We start from the raw sequence: 18,961 nt of genomic DNA on the forward strand, positions 1-18,961 counted from the left end.
GAACTTGTGTACCGAAGATGTACTTTCATTGGCTAACCGCCTAGCGTTAACCTCTCGACGCACCGCCGCGCCGCCTTCCCGAGATGCATAGCGGACGCGTTAACTACGCATTGCGCTCTCCATAGGAAATCAATGGGCTATGTGCTGCGCGGTGGCCTTTGCCGCGAATGCGTACCCAATGCGTCATGTTAAACGCCTGTGTGGGTTGCATTGTCCCTTTCGCACGATACAGGTGTTGAAAACAGCAACTCCTCTAAGCTGGCATTAGATGGGCATGTCACATATTATTGACTTTTTTGGTTAGGCCTACCAAGCGCACATTTATATTTGAATTAAGATTATGGATCATTTAAAATAAAAGCAAATTGCCCGCACTGTTACTGAAAGCGTCCGATATGTCGCTCTTAGAAAGGCCAAATCCGAATGCGTCCTGTGAAACGCATATGTGGGTTTTATTGAAGAAAGCCATGAGCGTCTCTCTCGCACGGTAAAGGTGTTGGAAACGGCCAATATACTCCTCTATGCGGGCAATAGATGGCACGGGCATGTCACCTGTTATTGTGTTTTTTTTTGTTAGACCTACCAAGCACACGTCCATGTTTAAATTAAGGTTAGGCTACTGGATAATTTAAAACAAAACCAAATTGTCCGCACTGTTGCTGAAAGCGTTGGATATGTCGCCCTTGTATTGCAATTTGGCCAAATCCAAATGCGTCCTGTGAAACGCCTGTGGGTTGCATTGAAGAAAGCCATGAGCGTCTCTCGCACGATAAGGGTTTTGAAAATGACCAATCAAATCCTCTATGCAGGCAATAGATGGCATGGGCATGTCACATATTATTGTGTTTTTTGGCCAAGCCTAACAAGCACACATTCATGTTTAAATTAAGGTTACTGGATCATTTGAAACAAAAGCAAATTGTCCGCGCTTTTACTGAAAGCGTAAGATATATCGCCCTTGGATTGAAGGCCAAATCCGAAAGCGTCCTGTGAAACGTGGGTTGCATTGGAGAAAGCCATCTCTCTCTCGCACGGTAAAGGTATTGAAAACGGCCAATATACTCCTCTATGCGGGCAATAGATGGCACGGGCATTTCACCTGTTATTGTGGGTTTTTTTGTTAGACCTACCAAGCACACGTCCAGGTTTAAATTAAGGTTAGGCTACTGGATAATTTAAAACAAAACCAAATTGTCCGCACTGTTGCTGAAAGCGTCGGATATGTCGCCCTTGCATTGCAATTTGGCCAAATCCGAATGCGTCCTGTGAAACGCCCGTGGGTTGCATTGGAGAAAGCCATGAGCGTCTCTCTCGCACAATAAAGGTGTTAAAACGGCCAATAAACTCCTATATCAAAAACGATTAATGACCTCCTGTTTTAGCCAATCATCATGGAGGAAACATAACTCGTTGTTGCTCAAACCCTACGTCTGTGCAGTCGTTCAACATTGTGGTGAATTAATGACGAGTGAAGCCCAGAGCGTCTAATAACATCGCGGGTGGTTTTACGCTGAAGTTGGTTGAAAGCCATGAGCGTGCACCTACACGCGAAAGGGTGCTATATGCGTGGATAGAAAACGCCGAAGGACGTGACAAAACGGCCTTATATGACGCCCTGAGATGAGAACGGGTTGAAAATGCGCCTAGCAGGGGAAGGCGGACTGAACCATTTCGTGCAAGGGAGAGGGTGCCTGCCCTCAAACAATGTTGGCTTGGACACAATTTAATACATCAATCAACTGATGCATTTACCCGAAATATTTGCATCTATATTAGTTAATAACATTTATTAAGATCTTTAAATTAAGGAAATTATTTATTATTAAGGAAAATAAAATTCAACTCCCCCCACTTGGGGCCCGGGTAATTTATTCCCACTTGTCCCCCCACTACGACGCCCTTGTGGCAGACCAAAAAAAGAATTAATGCAGCAGGCCTTTTGCTGTAGAGATAATGACTCCCTATCCATCCAGGTGACATTTCTTGTAGTGTTTCAGGGTGTGGTACCTCTCATTGCAAGGCACAACACAAAGACCCACCCCACACTGCCTACACATGTATTTTGTCTGACGGCGGCCTTTAGGGCGGGTCCGATCAGAACAAACGACACAATCTGGGTAACCATCAGCCTGGCAGATAAAGTGGCGCTCAGTGAGTCTCTGTGGCATGTCTCCCAGTGAGGATGACTTTCGGCCTTTGTTGCTCTCTTTCCTGGAGAAGCCTTCCAGTAAAGCAATGATGACATCCTGCACGAAGACTTTCAGGGGCTTGTGAGGAGCAGCAGTGCAGCGGCAGTAAGTGATGTGGGCATTCACCATGCTTACACTGAGAATGCCATTGGAAATCCTATTGTACCATTTCCTTGATCTATGGGGAAAGAGGTAGGTCTTCATTCTCTGGTCTGCTGTGTCGACACCCCCCATGAACGAATTGTAGTCATCAACACAAACAGGCTTATTTATCTCCCTATAGCCACTATCAGTGTGTTTGGTCCTGTTGCGCTTTCTGACACATGCGTTGGAATGCAGTGTAGAGAGCATTGTGAGGCGCTTTGTATCATGCCACGCACAAGCTAGCATTTTCCCCTTCCTCATGAAGACTGGGTCATCTCCCTTGCTCAATGGCAGCTGTTCACGGGTGAGGCCCTTTGGCATCCCCTTCCTGTTACTGCTGACAGTCCCACACAAACCCAAATCATTGCTTGCCAGCTCATCTGCTATGGCTGGCGAGGTGTAATAGCTGTCCATATACACCTCATGCCCTTTCCCTGTGTACGGGGCCATCAGCTCACGGACAACAAGGTGTGTGGCACCGAAATCAGCATTAGGCCTATGTTGTCCAGTGTACATGGACCACTGTAGCACATAGCCTGATTTTGCTTCACTCAGAACAAATACTTTGTAACCATATTTGTCTGGTTTGTTTGGGTTATACATTTTGAGTGTGGATTTCCCTTTGAATGCAATGGTCATTTCATCCAGTGACAGCTGCTTAGATGGGCCATACACTGCTGAAAACCGGGGGATGACCAAGTTAATGATTGGGCGGATTTTGAATAGCCTGTCATAGCCTGGCTGACCCCTGTCAACATACTCCGCATTATTGGTGAAATGAAGGAAAGACAAAATCATCTCAAATCTATTCCTGGACATCACCTTCCCAAATCCAGGTGTTGCTGTTGGCCAATATAGAGGCCCAATAATCCTCCAACTCTGACTTCTCTACCAGACCCATACTCAAATGCAGAGAAAATAAGGCTTTCATTTCACTGACAGTTACATCAGACCATTGATGAAATCTGGAGTGTGGCTGGAGTTGATGGGAGGCTAAAAACTGATGGGCATAGCGATTTGTCTCTATAACAAGTACATTCCAGAACTCATCAGAGAGAAAGAGTGATAGAAAATCTAGGGGCGAATTGGCATTGGAGAGTTCTCTTTCACCCAGATAACCAATTAGCTGATCAAAGGGCGTGATCCAACTTTGGTACTGCTCCTCATTGGCCAAGTACTCAAAGCCATCATCTTGCACTAAACTATGCATGGCTCCTCTGCCCCGTGTCACACCGCCTCTGCTCCTGCTGCGACTAGCACGGCCTGATCTGCCTCGCGCGCGCACCGAGTGGAGAGAAGTTGCACAGCTCGAACTAGGCCTACTGTCATTCTCATTGCGACTCCCCCTGCCTCCACGTTACCCCCTAACTGTCCTATGAACACTCCGAACTCGTCTAACAGTGGCATTAGACAAATGCTCCAACAACATGTTACTGTCGCCGCGATTGCGGAGAGGCACACGGTCAGAAGACAAAGAAGCTAGCTGGCTAGCGCTGTAAAAAGACTGGACCCCCACATAACTTCCAGCCTCGTTTCCCACACCACTAACACGCCTGCTAACTTCCCGATGAACACTACGACCCCGTGAAACATTGTTCCCAGCACTGAAATTGGGCAAAGGACCATCTACATTGGGCAAAGGATTCATTTGTGCTTGGTGTAGGTCTAAACTTTGTCCAGCTGCACCATTGCAAGGCAGGGACACATCTGAAGCGTGGTGAGTAAACGAATCACCGTCATTTTCTAAAGGCAGATATTCTCCTTCAGAATCAGCGAATAGAAAATAGAAATTTTTTCAGTACCGCATCTTGTCGAGTAAACTCGACCGTGGCGCCTAGAGGGTTAAAACAATGTGGCATAAATTCATCCACAGTTTTCCATGAAGGCCACATTGGAAGTGATCCCAACATGAAATACAAAAAAATTACCCAGGTCACACAGATCCTGCTTACTGTTGACTGTGATACATGACCCAGGTCACACAGATCCTGCTTACTGTTTACTGTGATACATGACCCAGGTCACACAGATCCTGCTTACTGTTGACTGTGACACATGGAAACGGGTTGCAAGATCCTGCTCAGGAAATCCCTGCCTCAACCTACAAAGAAAAAGAAAAAGGCGCTAAAGCCTTGACGAAGTACCTCCCCACTTGTATTTTTAAGTCGCTGAGCCTGACTCCATCCCACCATATTTTCTGCAGTAGGTTGCAGTGCCATAAACACAGCTTTAAATGTATCGTAATCTGGGAACCCTGTATAAAATGAAATCTGTTTATCATCACCTTGAACATTTCAAATCAAAAACTGTTTTTTTGAAGCTCTAAAATTAAAAGTTCTTGATCACCGATGGTGTTGCGGGCTTCCTCAAGTTGATCTTGAAGTGAGGGAGGCAGTGCAGCATTTTCATGGTCTGGGTGCGGAGGGGGTATCTCTTCACTGGAAGTATAAGAGAAACATATTGATGGACACATTAGGTCTTTTACAAGGATACTCCTGCTCAATTCATGTAACCAATTACCTTTTACGTACCTCAACACATTCACACCATGTCGATCACCGAGATCCGTGGAAACATTATTGGAAATCATCAACAGAGAAATACTGTCACTACACAATTAATAAATGCATTACAAACTAGTAACTTAATTCATCTAAATACTACCTTGCAGTTCTAACAACACTCCTCCTCTGGTCTGACAGAAGAACTCCATGCAAACATAGTTGGCACAGCTCCCTGATTCAACTTGGTGATGCCAGTCTTGCTTTTCACAAGGCATTCTGGGAGGAAATGCTCCGAGCACACTTTTGTGTATGTGTTTATCTGCATCAACAAGTAAAATGTAATCATATAAAACATTTTACATGTATAATTTTATTGATCAGACTCAGGTTAGCTTGTGACTAGTAGCTACAAACAAGGTCTAACAAGAAATACAAACAAGGTCACTCAGAATATGCTTATACTAGTGAATCTGTGGAGATTTTAATAACATACTACTAATTTTGGACTAGGCTGTATTTTTCAACAAACCTGGCTCTCTGCCTTAATCTATCTACTAAAACTTGTTAGTTCTAGCTAGCCTAGCTAGCTGCTAGCAATACAAGCTAGATATGGAGACGGCTCAGCCTCACAACACCAGACATATAAAACTTACCTTAAAATTACGACCAGGATCCCTTCTGATATTTATAATCCACTGTCGACGTAGTCCCGGATCTTTGGGGAAACAATGAAATGTTTGTCCTCTGTTTGATTTTTTTCTGTGCGATGAAGTGCAATGGGGAACACAGCAGTGAGGGGCCATTGCACTGAGAAATCGCGTTGTGAGAACTCCCGGAACTGGTAAGTGTACCCCTCCGGCTCGGTGGAACGTTCGAGGTGAATAAGGCGAATGGCCTCACTCTGTGCTGGAGCTACAGAAGGCTGCGGACTTAGCATTGCGTGCCTCGCACTGTGCAGCCCAGGTGCAAGGGTGTTCAATGAGGTTTCTCATCACATACTAAAAAAGACATGGACACTCACCTGTGGTGGCATTGAACGCGTTTCCAATGTTGGTAAAAATGTGTTTGTAGACAAGAGTTGTTTCATTACGGAAGGGTCCTGTGTATCTATTTGTGTCTTTTCCCAGAGAGACTGAAAATCCACCTTTCCTCCTGGGGACAAAAAAACAGAACATGGTTGTTCACACAACTTTGAAATATGTATTATTTCCACGATTTTAAAACGAAAGGGCAAAGCGCAACATGAAGATGTTAGCTTCTTCTGCAGTGTTTGCTAATGTCTTCATAGTCTTCATAGTTGTGAAAGATTAGTCTCCTCTTTCAAAGAGTGTTGACCTTCAAAAGTAACCTCACTCATGAGTATTCACTTAGGTGTGAAATGCTGTGCTTCACCTGAGGGGGGCAATAAAACCTATGTTATGGCTGGTTATTTTGGTGTTGTACTGGAGCCCAGGTGGTGTCTTTTCTGTTGATCCATGGCCTACTTCTGCAGCACTGTAGAAGGCTTTGGTGGTCTAATATAATATATAATGGCCTTGTATTAATATTATTAATTGTATATACTATTATAATATAATAATTATTATTATAATAATTGTAATAACTATATAAAGTTATAACATCACTATTACATCACTTATTAGTTCTCTTTACATATCCCAAACGGAGGAGAATGAACAAAGCCTTTGAGATGAGGATAATACATCTTACCTCACATTACCTGCGCTCACGTCCATTACCACTGACTTAGGTTCAGTCATGGAGAGGTTAGATAATCTTGAAACTGATTTCAGAGAGTATGTCTCTAGTGCTTTCAACAGAGAAGAGAGCATTAGGGGCTATGTTGACAGAAGTGTTGAGGCCCTTGAACAAAGTATGATATCTACACTCAAGCAGTTCGAAGAAATGTTGGTGGAATGTTTACATCGGCGGAATGAAAAGTGGAAGGCAGAAATTCAACGGCTGAAGCGCGCCAGCCTTATGTCTGTCTTCAAGCCTGTACAAACCACTGGAACTACTAGCCATCCTCCCTATAGTCGCTCCACTGCAGCTCAAGCTTCTCATGGTTTGCCGAGGCCTCAAGCATCCACTGGTGCCGTCTCTCAAAGTTATTTTCCTCTTAGTGCAGGTTCCCATGCAGGAAACCCCTTTCCATCTCTTTTTACTCCTATTACCTCTCCTAATATGCCGTCTGCTTCAGCCAATGTTGCTCAGCCCTCTGTTCCTCTTCCTGAACAGCTCATGCAAAGGCAACCAGCTCCTACCACCGCTGTGACCCAGATCAAGACACCTTTCATTGGGTCTGGTTCTAAGCAGCCAACACAGCCCTTCATCACCAGCACAAGCCTCCCAACTCCTTTGACTGGCCTTGATAGTCAGGCCACAGCCACTGTGCCTGTTGTTTACTCTAAGCCTGCTGTTCATATGGATTTCCCCTCTTTTAGTGGGTGCAGAGAAATGGCTGACATTCTTAACTTTGTGGAGCAATGTGAAACATATCTTGCTGTTCGGCCGTTAACTATTGCAGAGCTTTTAGGCACACTTTCTGGTGTTCTTAAGGGTTCAGCCCATAGCTGGTGGTGCCTCTGCAAAAGAGTACTGGGGCAAAGTGGACCAACAGAAGGCTAAGGAAAAGTCCTCAAAGAAGACAAATGAGAAGAGTAGCTCCATACCTGCCGATATGGTGATAGTAGTTCAGTATGGGAAAAAATCTCCATTGGCTCTTCTGCATGTTCCTATTGCAGTGAGGGGAATGAATTGCCATGCTGTATTGGACACGGGATGCACCTTTTCTCTCATGTGTCAGAGTATGTGGATGGATATGGCTTGTGAGGGTGAACAACTGAAGTCCAGTGGGGACCAAAGCTTTGCCCTGGCTAATGGGATGACGTACGGCGCCATAGGAAAAGCACATCTTCTCTACTGCTGGCATGAAATGATGTGGGCACTGGAGACGTACATCCTGGCTGATGACAATCTGGCGTTTCCCATCATTCTTGGTTTGGATTTCTTAAGCAAGACCTCTACCATCATCAATATGGGGGACCAAACATAAGGGGTGAAAGGGCCCTGGGGCTACACATTTCATCCATTCCTGGTACCACTTCAGGAGAATATGGGGCGTCAAGTCACTGATGCTCAGTCTAATGCCAGTCTTTATGTAGCTGTTCCTTCAGGGAGCGCTTTAGTTCCATTTTCTTCACCCGGAGTGGCAGCTTTGTCCTTTCCTGATCAACCTCCAGAGATCCAACAACTGCTGCAGGCTTGGCCTGAGGTGTGTTCAGGGAAACTGGGGAAGACCACAGTGGAAGAACACAAGATCTTTACAGTGGATGAGGTTCCTGTCCGCTGCAAAGCCTATCGTGTATCTCCATATAATCATCAGATTATTGCAGACCAGGTAGAACAGATGCTCAAGGATGGGATTATTGAGCCTTCACAGTCTGCCCAACCCGGTCTCACGGTTTAACGTGATATCACCACGAAAGTAAATCTGTTCAGGGGTGCTGCCATCACGATTTCGGCCCTTTTTTCGTGATAGGACAACACTTCCCTACCCTATTCATTTTAATGCGCGAGGCATAAAGCCGCCGCTGTGAGCGCTAACTGGTGACTGGGGGACAGAAGGGGAGACATTTGCGCGTCGGGTTTTAAAATATTTTTCCACTGTCGTCTCCTCAAGTTCATGTGAAGTGGCAGTGTATTTAAATAGTTGAAATCATGCAGCGGTTTTAAAAGCAATTGGTCTGTTCTAAGCCATTTCTTTAGGCCTACATGCCAGCTCACTATGAACGTGTCTTAGTTGTCTTCTTTTGTATGAATGAACGCTTTATTCTGAAAATATGTGATACATTTCCCGCTAGACGCTAGAAATGTAATAATAAAAGGTTGATTCCTTATCGTTTGTTTGCAATAAACTCGTCAGTTTTAGGCCGAGCAGCCTGAATCGTGATCGCATCACGCTTTGGCCAGATCACAAGGGATTTGTTTTTTGTATGAATGAACATTTTATTCTGAAAATGTAATGCACATTTCCCGGTAGAACTATAATAATAAAATGTTGATTATTTGTCGTTTGTTTGCAATAGGCCTACGCTCGTCAGTTTAAGGCCGAGCAGCCGTGAATCGTAATCGCAACACGTTTTGGCCAGATCACAACGTCTTGGTTGTCTTCTTTTGTATGGATAAAGTCTTTATTCTGAAAATATAATACACATTTCTTGCTAGAAATATAATAATAAAAGGTTGATTCCTTGTCGTTTGTTTGCAAAGCTGGTCAGATTAAAGTTGAAGGTTTTTCTTTCGTGATAGGACAACACTTCCCTACCCTATGGAGCTACGAGCGCAACTGGTGAGTGATGGACAGAAGGTTTTTAAAAGTTTTTTTTTTTTTCAACGTCTTCGCCTCAAGTTCATGCGAAGTGGAAGTTAATGAATTAACGCTTTATTGCGCAAGTAGGCCTTGCCTACTTCCCAGCTAGAAGGAGCTCTATAATGGGCTACAAATAAATCAATATTTATTGTAGGCTACGGTGCGGAGAGTGCCAAGGCACAATGTTTCATTGCTGTGGTATTCTGTACTAATATGCATGACAAATACACCTGAGCTGAAATGAACACATTAGGCCACCCGTCAGAACAGGCTAATGAGGGTTGACAGGTCGAAAAGCCGAGAAGTCTGGCGAGTGTCTTCAACACCCAGGATACGGTGTTTTTCGTGATCCTATAACGTGTGGTTTAGCCGTGACAAATTGCTTCTACTTCTATTGTATGATTGAGTGGATGCATATAATATTAGGCTATGCCTATTTCCCGCTAGAAGTGTAAAAATACCGGCTAATTTCTTCATCGTTTTGAGATGGGCATGTCATTCGTGACCCGTCACCCGCTTGTCTGTTTCAAAGTGTGCTGCAAGGCCTGCTTTCTGTTCACTCTTGTATGAATGAATATGCAATGCTGTGGAAATGCAGTATATATAATTTAAAAAAATGGACCATCCCCGTTGTTTAGGTTCGCCAAGCTGAAGAGCTTATCCATGGAAAACACCTGCAATACCCAAGTTGCCACTGTTATTTTTCGTGATGTGATCACCCTTGGTAAGCTATACGGTTTGAAATTATGGTTATATATTTTTTTTTATTGTTCTTAGGTTAAGCTTATTATATTAGTTCAGGAATTATTTGTTATTAAGCCTATTAGCTAAAATATTTTCTTGTTGTTGTTAGGCCTAGGACTACTTTTTTGTAGCCAACGCATGAGCCTCATGCTGCCCGCCCAAAAAAGTTCACCACAATCACTTCCTGCGGAGTTAAGGTAAGTAACATAGATGGAGGGCAGGCTAAATGTATTATTTAAACTGAATTAAAATTCGTTTCTTTGTTCCTAACGAAATTGTGACATTTGTTTTGTGTTAGATGAAGATTTCTGTTATGTAAGGCTGCATATAAGTGTCACAATTTCGTTTGGAAACGACAGAAGACAGAATAAAATTAGGCCTACCCTATGTCGCCAATGCATAGGCCTAATTTACTTAAGTCAAGTCATTTATTTGTTAAGGGTTAGACTACGTTATTATGTCTGTTTTGTCATGAGTGGAACCTATGTTGTTCAGAGTAGAACTAACCTAGCTTAAATAAACTGAATTTGAATGCAGAGAGAGAGAGAGCCCTAGTAGTGGTGTGCTTATTAAGCCACTTCCACACTGCCCCAACAAACACCAACAAACTCCAACATTCTAAAGTTGAGAGATGTTGGTTGCAGTCTTTAGAATGTTCACAAAACCCTTAACAAATAAATGACTTAAATTAGGCCTATGAGAAGAAAAGGGGACTGAGTTACCTTAGGGAATTCGGCCCATGGCCACTGCTTGTGCATAGGGCCTAGAATTTGGTGTTGTGTCCCTAGTCTCAGGTATTGGCGGTAGGCTATCACCTTATTCATAATAACCAATGAAGTACAATGTTAGCGAAGTGATGGGGAGGGTGTGAGATCTCTCAACTTACTTCATGATATCCTGAGGGAATATGCTTTTAGAGAAGGTATGGTTTGGGGGGGGTTCTTTTTTCCTTTATGGCACAGGCCTGAGTGTAACAGCCTTCGTGGGTTTGAAGAAAGAGAAGGGTGGGACAGAAATGGTTGTAGGTCAAATACTTAGAGCACATACTTTCAGATGATATATGGTTTATGTGGTCTAGTTTTGTATACCTGAAATGTAACTTACCTGGTTATTTTCAGCCATACCCCAATTCACAAACACCCTATGTACTTATTTAGGGATGCACATTGCAAACCGGTTGTAAGCTTTCCAAAAATATATGGAATAATCAGTTTCCCCTTCATGATTTTGACCAAACTGTTCTGATTGTATACTTTTTCCTAAATCCAAATAATGGAGAAACAAAAAAGGAAAGTCAGCATCATTTTGAAATCAAAATGACAAATTGCATTAGCCAATACCTAACCCCCACTATTATGAATGCCTTGGTGTTGACAGAACAGCTGGCCAACCACATGCCGGGTTCAGCATCCCACAGCACAACACTACGGTCTACTTTTCTCTGCCTTTAGTTACCTGTGCACAACCTGCTTATCTGTTTCCCTTGTTGTTATACTCAGTCAAACGCTCGCCAAAAAACATTAAACAGACCAGGCAACCATTTCTGGTGGCACTGAGCAGCAAGCTTCAACGCTTCAAATGTGTGATGAGTAATTGGAGGGGAGAGTACATATGTAATCAGTCAAGGTTTGCAGGTGTCTTGTCTGTCCTGCAGAGTCAACCTTATTGTCATACTCCATGAAACTAAGCACCTATTTAATTAGAAAGTAGAAATATAGCCTCTGTTCATCATGCTATTCCAATCCTGGTTAACTTTGGACAGGGAACAAATCAAGACAAGACACCTATTATACCAAAGTACTGTAAGTGTCAGTGTTGACTTTTAACCATTCAGAAAGACAGTAACCAATTCACATATAATCCATTTAGTGTTAATGGCGTTTTCTTTGAGTTTTGGCAATTATTAGAGATGGCCCATTGCCACTTTTTCATGTCCCATACAATACAGATACTCTACATTTGAGAATCTGCTATTGCATTAATCCGATATCACCCTAACCCCCAAATTCTTAGTAGACTATGTGGAAATAATGTCGGTTGAGTTTAACATTCTCAAAACGTGTTGAAGTGCTAAAGAGTTTAGGTAAATCATGGAAAATGAAGCAGAAGGTTGTTTTTCTTCAAATATTTCCAATAGAACTGTATTTACAGTCAGTTTTAGAACTGAATTTATGAACATTCCAATTGAGCTGAACTTTCAGTGACATGACACAAGGAAGTAAAGTTGGTCCATTACAGCACTGGATAACAGAATAGTATTAGAGTTATTTCATTGACTAGTTTAACAACATAAATTTGGTCTTAGTCTTGCCACTATTATGTATGAGAACGCTATTGCTAATGTTTTCTGTCTTGGGCTGAATCATAACAGATGATACAATTTTCTTCCAATCTGACACTGATAACAGGATGGTGAACAATATAGGAGCCAAGATTAACACTGTCATTACCATACTCCATTTCCAGTTATTACTACTGTTATTGATTTATATTAATTCATTCTCTTCAGCTGACAACTGGAAAACATGAATCTATTTACATTCTATTATGTTCCATTTTTTTCTAGATGGGTTCTAACAAAAAAAAATGCCCCAACTGCCCCCAGGAGATGCCATGCGCAAAAAAGAGATGTCCAGCCTGTGGGGCAGTCCAGCCCCAGAAGCAGAGGCTTGCAAAACGCCTCCAGTTGCTTGATGGACGGAAGGAGCAGTGGCTTAAGAGGTTAAAAAAAAATCACAATGCCTCAGCTATGATAGATGAGGCATTGATAATGGTGTGTACAACTAACCATATCACCTGTTATAGGCTAAACCTCTTTGCATCCACCATGAATGATAGAGTCACTATATTGTTTCCCTGAAAACATATTTGGAAGTACAGTATCTCACCAAAATGAGTACACCCCTTCAATTTTTGAAATTAGTTCATTACTATGTTGATTTGCTATCCTCTGAAAATATCTTAACATACAGCCATTAATGTTCAAACATTTGGCAATACATATGTCCAGAGTGTCACGACTTTTTGAAGGTGTCTACATAAGCGTGACATGAGCCTGTCATTAGCATGATATGACATATATCATGAACATTAATAACACCTTGTGCTCCTCTGTCTTCCACTTGAGAATGTTCCACAGGTGCTAAATTGAGTCTAGGTATGGAGACATACTTAGTCAGTCCATTAGCTTTACCTTACCCTCAGATTCCTCAGAAAGGCCCTTTTCAGCTCGAAGGTATGTTTTTATCACAAATATCCCCAGACCATGATGCTGCCACCACCATACTTCACTTTAGACAGGAGACAGTTATTTTGTTGTCCACACATGTGGACATCATCTTGGCAAGTTTGGGAAGCATGGTTCCTGTAATCCATGTCATCAGGAGACAAGTAAAAGATACATTTTATTGGATTAGATTGGTCAATGTATTTGATGGTACCCTGATAAGGAGCCCCAAGACAACTGTCCCTTGCCTACAGTCAAGTACCAGCATCAGGGTCCAGAGCAGCATGGGTCTACCAACTCTGGGGTGCAGCAGCTCATTGAGGGAAAAAATGAATCCCAAACAGACCGTGATTACCTTTCTTTGGTCAGTGCACGGCATTGTTTCCCAATACAATGATGCCTCCATCACACCTCTAAGCTGCGGGTGAAGCTGATGGACTGGCCAAATATGTCTTCAGACCTAAAGTCAACCGAGCACCTGTCGAGCAGAAGATGGAGAAACATAAGGTGCTCTAACATCCACTTAGTCATCAATGTGGGGATGACGGTTGAGTCCATTAACAACCTAAGCAGCTTGGGTGAATTACATGCCCAAAAGGGCTATGGCAGTGTCACACAAAATCCTTTGGCCACAGTTTGTACAAGTTCGCTGTAGGGTGCTAACACTTATGTTGCCAGCTGTTCAGATGTTGATGGCAGTGTGTTAAAGTGTCGTTGTCCCACACAAATACAATATCAGTAAAAATGTGAGAGATGTACTTGCTTTGTGAGAAGCTTTATATGTGAACATATGCAGCTCTAGTTTGACAGATTGACTGCCTAAATGGGGCAAAAATGACAGAAAATTTCAGGTCAAACAACCCATTCAGAAATTATGCATTTCTAATAAAATTATCTATTATTCTTAACTAAGCTATTTCTCTGCAGCTAGAGAAGCTGAGTGCCCTTGGATTTAAGCCACTGCTCCTTCTGTCCAAAGAAGGCAAAAAAACCCAGGCTCTCACCCCACGGTGTCATCTTAATACAGAGGCCTCTGCCAAGCTGGTTAAGATTACCGGTTTTTTTGAGATGATTTGCTCTGGTAAGACACCTTGTTTAATATATTATTAAAAACAATACATATGGGGTTAGTAAAGTATATACCCACATCCTAGATTTTTTTCTCAAATCTACCACAACATTAAACTTTAAGATAAGTTATGGCAAATAGGCTGTCTTGCCTTATTCCATCATTAACCTGGTGATGATGTTTAACTTGCAAAGAGCAGACTCAATTTCATCCAATACAAGAAATGGCATACAAAAAATACTCTTTGTTGACATGTCTTCATTGTCTGCTTGACTTTCCCATTTATTTTATTACTGCATTTATGGTTCAGCCACATGGTAAACTTTTTGTCTATCCCACAGGATGGAAGAATCAGGCAGAGGGCCAGGAGGAGGAGGCCTCTGCTGCGGTGGAGGAGGAGGAGGCCTCTGCTGCGGTGGAGGAGGAGGAGGCCTCTGCTGTCGTGGAGGAGGAGGAGATGCAGGAGGAGGAGGAGGCCTCTGCTGCCGTGGTGGAGGAGGAGGCCTCTGCTGTCGTGGAGGAGGAGGAGATGCAGGAGGAGGAGGAGGCCTCGTCTGCAGTGGAGGAGGAGGAGATGCAGGAGGAGGAGGAGGAGATCCAGGAGGAGGAGGAGGCCTCTGATGCGATGGAGGAGGAAGAGATGCAGGAGGAGGAGGAGGCCTCTGCTGCGGTGGAGGAGGAGGAGGTCTCTGATGTGGTGGAGAAGGAGGAGATCCAGGAGGAGGAGGCCTCTGATGTGGTGGAGGAGGAGGAGATCCAGGAGGAGGAGGCCTCTGCTGCGGTGGTGGAGGAGGAGGCCTCTGCTGCGGTGGTGGAGGGGGAGGGAAGCCAGGGGGGGATGGTAACCCTTTTTTTGGAGGACATAACAGAGCAAGGTAACTCTTTCAGCTATCATAATCTCAAACTTGGTTGTATGACTTGCTGTAGACCTACAAGTATAAATTGCTGAATAATAATAATAAATAACAGCTTTGTTTTATATAACGCCTTTCGAGATACCCAAGGATGCTTTACAAGGAGGGTTACGGGGGGGTAGGCGAATGGATAAGATGGATAAGATGATTTTTGAAACACAACCTATGTATGTGGATGGAGAGGTAGGCTGTTCCAGAGAGTGGAGGGCGGCAGCTACACAGAAGGCTGTGTCCCCTACGTTGGTATAGGGTACGGCAAGCCTATCCTTGCCAGAGGACTGCAGGGACCTTGACTTGGGAGGGGGGTATGGGACTTTTGAGAGGTACTGGGGAGCAAGTGCATGGAGGGATTTATAAGTAAAGAGCATAATTTTGTATGTGCTGTGTGACTTGACTGGGAGCCAGTTAAGCTACTTGAGCGTAGGGGTAAAGTGAGGCCACCGTTTTGTATGTGTTAGAGCCCTGTCAGCTGAGGTCTGAACATACTGTACTCTGCCCAGGGCCTTGCTGCACAGACCATACAGGCGACCATTGCAGTAGTCCCAGATGGAGGTGGTGAATGCATGGAATAGTGTCTGATTCACTTATTTAGAGAGAGATGGCTAGGGTCTTGAGATGTTTTTGAGGTGGAAGAAGGCAAATTTGGCAATTCTTTTGATGAGCACTGGAATGATAGGAATGATAGTTTGGAGTCTAGGGTGACACCTCCATACCTCTGGGAATGGCATGATGATACAGCCATCCACATCAAGGTGAAGACCTGCAAAGATCTTTCTGATCTTTCCATATGCTGATGGGGCCGTTGGTGGAGGCTATGCAAAAGTCATTGAAGATTTAGATGAGGGCAGTCTCGGTGCTGTGGTAGGCTCTGAAACGATTTAAGAGGGTTCAAAGACATCATGGAGGGTCATGTGGTGCAGCCACTGCTTTATCCATAATTTTAATAAGGAAAGGTAGATTGGAGATAGGGCGGTGGTTATTCATGTTCTTGTTGTTTTTTTATACATCAACACATTTAAAGTGTGGGTGTCACCACAGCTGTCTTGGAGCTGGTGCACACCACCCCTTAGCCAGATAGGTGTTGATCATAGTTGCCCTTGTAGGCCATAGTGTATGTATACATGCACTTGGTCCCTTGTCTGCAAATTTCCACACTGGTATACAACATTTAGGGGTCTACTTTGATTTTCCCTTAACTTTTAACAATCAAGTTAGCAGTGTGGTGAAAGGCAGCTTTTTTCAAATTGAAACCCCTTTTATCCCATAAGGACCTGGACACAGTCATTCATGTTTTTTCTCATGTAGGCTGGATTACTGTAACTCCCTATATTTTGGCCTGTCCCACTCCCCCTTAGCTAGGTTGTAAGTAGTTCAAAATGCAGCAGCCAGACTACGAACAGGTACTAGAAAGCGTGAGCACATCACTCTTGTGTTGTCTCAATTGCACTGGTACACTGTGAAGTTCTGAATTGACTGTGGTGCTAAATAGTCTAGCACCACAGCATATCTGTGACCTCCTACCATCTCACCCAGGTCAGTTAGATCTTCCACCCAGCAACTCCTTGCTCTCTTTCTGGTCTCAAAACCAAAGGTGACCGAGCCTTCTCTGTTGCTGCTCCCCGACTTTGGAATGACCTAAATATGAATTAGAGACCCATCTTTTTCCCCTAGCTTTAAATATACCCTAATCCCCTCCCTTCTCACCCACCACCCCCTTTTTTCTTGTATTATTATTATTTTCTTCTTATTTTTTGTATTTATAATTTGTAATTATTGCTGTTATTATTATTGTTGTTGTTATCATAGCCTATTGGAATTTTCTATTAGAGCACTTTGGGTCTACACAGTTGCGTTAAATGTGCGATATAAATAAAATTGACTTGACTTGACTTGACATGCCTTTACCAGGGCAGTATGCATTCGGTCCAGTTTGCTACTGGAGGTCTTGGCTTTTGACACAAACTCCATGACCTGGTTGACATTCAGGTGGGAGAAAAAGGAGAGTCAGCACTGCGGTGGGCTGGCTGCAGGGGTTAAAATGGCCTTGTTCTGGCATGCAGTGATAGAGCTGCAGTCCTTCTGGTGTAATGCAGGTGGAGATGGAGTGCCTGTCTAGTGCAGCTGCTGGTGGATGGTGTCCACTTTTGGCTGAGAAAAGCTGCAGAGCCAAGGCCAGCATCAGCAGGGCAGAGGAGGTGGTTGATAGTTGAGAAGAGAAACTTGTGGTTATTCTGTTGTTTATTGATAAGAGTTGTATGTTGTTGCCCTGGAAATAACCTTTTTGTAGCCCCTTACAGGTTTTCTTAAAGGCCTCATGATGGACAACACCAGTTTCTTTACAACCTTTCAAGCCAAGAGCCAGCACAATTATCTTTACTTATCCTGATGTAATGATGATTTTATGCTGCTTAGACGAGATTCTAAGATAAGACTTTTTTATTGTTTTAAATACACAGTGACTTCAGGAACTAAAAGAAAATTTAAAGAGGGACGTTCAAAGAGGGACGTAACAAAGAAAAAAATGCAGAAAAGTAAGTAGGATCCCCTAGGTGTGCCTGTGTTTGAAAGAACACTTCCATGTCTTTGTCATTAAGCATTAATAATACTGTCTCTTTTGCTTGTTTGTTTTACTGATTTTTTTTATTGTGTCCAGCTTGCCAGTACCACCTTAAAAATCTGTACCCTTTTAAAAGTGTACTGAGGGAGAGATTGAGAAAGGTAAGGCATGCATGACATACTTCAACACCTCTCAGAAGTAGAGTTGATGTAGATTAATCTAGGCTAATGTTGAAATACACACCATTTCCAGAAATTAAGTTGTGAATTACTAATCTCATGTACAAAAATGAAATACATATTAAAATACAGATGTATGTACAGAAAATTGAAGGTATTATCAAAGTGTATTGTATTGTGTTGTATCAAAGTGAACATGAAATCATTTCATGTTCTTTCCTCATAGGGCAAAAGGGAACGCCTCCTGGATTGGGAGCCTTGCCCAGAATGGTAGTTGTTGTACGACAAATTATCTAGCCACCATCCCCACCCCCATCACCCACCCAAACACACACTCTTATTGAGCAGGGGGTGAAGCTTTTGGTATAAAAGGAAGCAATCATGGCCCCAATCTCTCTCCCATTCACTTCCTGTCAATCTCCACTGTCCTATAATTAAAGGCATAAAAAGCCCAAAAAAATATACTTTAAAAAAAAGGAAGCAATCAAAACCTGTCAATACTTTTCAAAAATGTTTTAACGGAAATGTGTCTTTTCCGTTTTCAGTGGCAAAGAATTTCCACCATCCTGGCAGCCCCTTTAACTGCCAACTTTCTTTGGGGTAATTGTGTTATATGTGTCATTGTGCATCACTACAGGCACTGGCTAAGTCTGGAACTTGCATATGTATGTTAATTCAAATTAGGGTCCATTAACCCTGTTTTGTGTCTATCCCAAGAAAACGACTGCCTTGCCATAAGCTGCTTGGAGTAACAAAGTAGTGTAACTTTTTGCAAATTTACACAGATGGTTACACCGTTTATGCACTTTTACTTACTCACTTTTATTTTCACTTTTACTTTTACGAACTTCACTTAGTTTCAGCCAACACTACATACATCACTAACCACAGTGTCATAGACTTAAACCAGCAGGAAAACATTACACCCAAATAAGGTTCCTAGGGAAAACAGCCCTTTTATTATAGTTATTCACTATGGCCAGTATTCTCCCATGTGCTTAAGTCAAAAAAGTGCTTAGCTCCATGCAGCCAGCACTAAACACTTTTTTGGACTTAAACACTT

The 18,961-nt window shown here is 43.0% G+C and overlaps 2 long non-coding RNA genes across 4 annotated transcripts; both read left to right on the forward strand.

Annotated features, from left to right (window-relative positions):
• The first annotated feature begins 8,927 nt into the window (after positions 1-8,927).
• Positions 8,928-14,483, forward strand: LOC143108715 (uncharacterized). Of its 2 annotated transcripts, XR_012983786.1 has the most exons (6): positions 8,928-9,015; positions 9,149-9,188; positions 9,848-9,933; positions 10,063-10,150; positions 12,520-12,726; positions 14,107-14,483. It is a non-coding gene; the product is annotated as an uncharacterized LOC143108715 (long non-coding RNA). The 2 variants fall into 2 exon arrangements; XR_012983785.1 differs by lacking the exon at positions 8,928-9,015 and having other exon boundaries at positions 9,022-9,188.
• A 1,878-nt stretch (positions 14,484-16,361) lies between these two features.
• LOC143108712 (uncharacterized) lies at positions 16,362-18,961 on the forward strand. Of its 2 annotated transcripts, XR_012983782.1 has the most exons (4): positions 16,362-17,693; positions 17,816-17,880; positions 18,125-18,168; positions 18,444-18,961. It is a non-coding gene; the product is annotated as an uncharacterized LOC143108712 (long non-coding RNA). The 2 variants fall into 2 exon arrangements; XR_012983781.1 differs by lacking the exon at positions 18,444-18,961 and having other exon boundaries at positions 18,125-18,357.

This window comes from Alosa pseudoharengus, unplaced genomic scaffold (assembly GCF_046254945.1).
Source record: "Alosa pseudoharengus isolate Yale_2024_CS ecotype anadromous, Long Island Sound unplaced genomic scaffold, YU_APseudo_1.1 YU_APseudo_1.1_scf_63, whole genome shotgun sequence".
NCBI classification, from domain to species: Eukaryota; Metazoa; Chordata; class Actinopteri; order Clupeiformes; family Clupeidae; genus Alosa; species Alosa pseudoharengus.